Here is a 3,466-nt window from a genome sequence, read left to right on the forward strand (position 1 = left end):
TATTCTTAGATATTCAAAGTAAGTTGTTTATTATGTTATATTTTTATGTATTCTTCACCCTTCTACCATAAATTTCGAGATATAGGAATGTATTATCATATTATCACAAAACAAATCAAATAAATCACATAAAAAAGCACACACACATAGATCAACACATGAGACTTGTGTTCTCCCCCAAAAACCAAGTAAAAACCGAAAAGCAAGGGGGTATGAACTCAACTTAAGTTTGTGGATTTGGTTTTTGAAGAAGATGTGGAAAGATGAAGTGATTTTTCGGCCCTAGCAATTCCCTTGAGTAGATCTCGAACTCAAGAAGATTTCTAGGAGTATGATTAAGAGTTTAAGGTGGTAAGAAGAGCGATTAAGTTGAAATAAGCAAGTATGTTGTCAATATCTTACCACAAGTATGTATCTTGGAGTAATTCTTGGATGAAAACCTTCTTGAATGCCCTTAATCTCGAAAATTTTAATGGAGGAATGAAGGTGTTCTTGAGAGGATTTGGAAGTGAATTAAGTGTGTGTGTGTGTGTGTTTGTGTGTTTGGTGATCCTCGGCCGAGAGTAGAAGATGAGAGGGGAGAGAGTGAGATGAGTTGACACACATATAGATATGAGAATGGTTCATGGATATCCTATGTACATTTATGAGGTGGCACCACAAATGTCAACCCTCATTTCATCCTTTCTTTTCTTTTTTTTACTTGGGCCGAAATGTGCTAAGGAAGGAGGAAGGAATTACTTTGGCCCATTTGTTCCTTGGCTTGAGTTCATGAGGCCCATAAGGAAAAATTACGGCCCATTGGGCCCTTAGGGTAGCTCACTGCCCGATCTTTGTATAAGAGAATGGATTTGAGTCCATTAAAGCTAATTGGATTTTTTATGGCCCAATAAGGCCCATTAAAAATAAACTAGTCCATTTTAGGCTTATATAGCCCAAAAAGGTTAAGTCTCATGAGAGTGAGTGCAATGAGAGCCCATTTAAGAGTTCTAAGCCCAAAATAGTCAAATTGGAAGCTTATTGGCCCATTAGGCCCAATAAGGAAATCCTAGTCCATATAGGACTTAAACCGGGATTTCTAGGGTTTTTCAACTTTACTTGATGAATCTAGGTTTGAATGTGTTTCCATAGGTCGAATTTCAAGCATAACATGAATTAGGGTTACGAGTTTACAGTAGATAATGTTTACAAAAGTACAGAATTTCCTAGCTAGAATGCTAGTTGTGACATCATCCCCCCGTTAGATGGAATTTCGTCCCGAAATTCTTTTTGAAGCTAGAGTTCAAGAATGCGAAAATAAGTGAGGTTACCTCTGTTTCATCTGGTCTTCTTGTTCCAAAGTGAATTCCGGTCTATGCTTTGCGTTCCATCGAACCTTCACTATTGGAATGCGACATTGCTTAGTACAATTCACCTCCCTATCCATGATCTCAATGGGTTCTTCCACAAACAAGAGATTCTTGTTGATTTCGATTTCTCCCAACGGGATGACGAGAGTCTCATCGGATAAGCACTTTTTCAAATTTGAAAAATGGAACACGGGGTGTACACTGCTAAGTTCGGTAGGTAGCTGCAATTTGTAAGCCATTGGACTGATTCAAGCAAGAATCACGAATGGTCCAATGTATCGTGGGTTTAGTTTTCCGTGTTTCCCAAAACGAATCACCCCTTTCCAGGGAGAGACTTTTAGCAACACTGGCTCTACGACTTAAAATTACAATGGCTTTCGTCGTTTATCGTCGTAGCTCTTCTATTGGTCCCGTGATGCTTGAAGTCAAGGCTTGATTTGAATTATCTTTTCACTAGTTTTGCAGATGATTACAGGTCCGGTTAAAGTACTGTTCAGTGATTGTCCCCTTGCTAGGTAGGAGTCGCCTACCTCGGCCTATCATAGAGGCGATCTGCATTTGCGTCCGTATAATGCTTTGAAAGGAGGGACCTTGATGCTTGTTTGATAACTGTTATTATAGGAAAATTCAATCAGAGGCAAGTGGGTGTCCCAAGATTTATGGAAGTCAATCACACAGGCTTTAATCATATCCTCAATTATCTGAATGGTATGTTCGCTCTGCCCGTCCGTTTGAGGGTGGTAGGCAGTGCTCATATCTAATCGAGTTCCCATTCCCTTTTGAAGCGATTGCCAAAATCGTGAAGTAAATCTACTGTCTCGGTCTGAGATAATGGATACTGGTACTCCGTGGAGTCTCACGATTTCCTTGATGTAAATTCGTGTCAATCTCTCCATCTTGTAAGATTCCTTTATTGGTAGAAAATGGGCGGATTTTGTTAATCTGTCGACAATCACCCATATAGCATCCAATTCGTCCATTGTCTTAGGTAATTTAGTCACAAAATCCTTGGTGATCCTCTCCCATTTCCACTCTGGTATTACTGGCTGTTGTAATAAACCTGAGGGCTTCTGATGTTCCACTTTCACTTTGGCGCAAGTGAGGCACTTGCCAACGTAAGTGGCGATTTCTGATTTTAGGTTCGGCTACCAATAGTGTTGTTTGATATCCAGGTACATTTGGTCTGCTCTTGGGTGGATGGAGTATCGTGTTTTGTGAGCCTCATTCATGACTAGTTCTCTGAATCCCCAAGCTTAGTGATCCAGATTCTATCCATGAAATAGTATGCTCCATTTTCTTTGACTCCAAGATTCCTCTCCATCCCACGTAATGATTCATTGGTAATGTTCTCGGGTTCTAATGCATCAAGCTGGGCTTCTTTGATTTGTGAGGTTAAGTGGGATTGAATAGTTATGGAAAGGGTTCTCACACTACGACTCGAATATTCCTTTCGGCTTAATGTGTCAGCTACTACGTTAGCTTTGCCTGGGTGGTACTTTATTTTGTTGGGTTTTGAGCATTCTAACACTTCCTAAGTGTACATGCAGCCCTAATAAACCTTGGATCTATGTTTGTCTGAATACATGCAAAATTTGTTTCCAGGATTTATAACCAATCTAGCATGGCATGGAGAACTTTTAAACATAAAAGAACTAGATGAATTACATACCTTTTGTTGATTGTTGATTCCTTGGGGTTTGAGAGCCAAGCACCAATAATGTGAATGCCTCAAATGGAAATCAAAAATCACCACAAACTTGGAAAATATATGAGAGAGTATACTAACACTTAGAAATCGGCCACCATTATTACACACACACTAGGGTATCATTTCATGCAACATAAGCTTGTTTATATAGTGTGCATGGTTAGGGTGAAACCCTAATAACCCATGTCTTTTCCTATTCCAAGGATCCATGGGTTAAAAGCTCCATGGATCATCCATGGACTTCCGTATAAGTTTAGCCCATTAACAAATGAGTATTAGCCCGCACCATATAAATATAATAGCCCATGATTTAATTAGTCTTTCTTTTAATCACTAAATTAATTCATAATTAATTCAAGATTAAAACTAATTAAATAACATGATTTCATAGTAATATATTATCACTTAT

The sequence above is a fragment of the Lactuca serriola genome, chromosome 4 (genome assembly GCF_051521515.1).
Source record: "Lactuca serriola cultivar US96UC23 chromosome 4, Lser_US96UC23_V15, whole genome shotgun sequence".
NCBI classification, from domain to species: domain Eukaryota; kingdom Viridiplantae; phylum Streptophyta; class Magnoliopsida; order Asterales; family Asteraceae; genus Lactuca; species Lactuca serriola.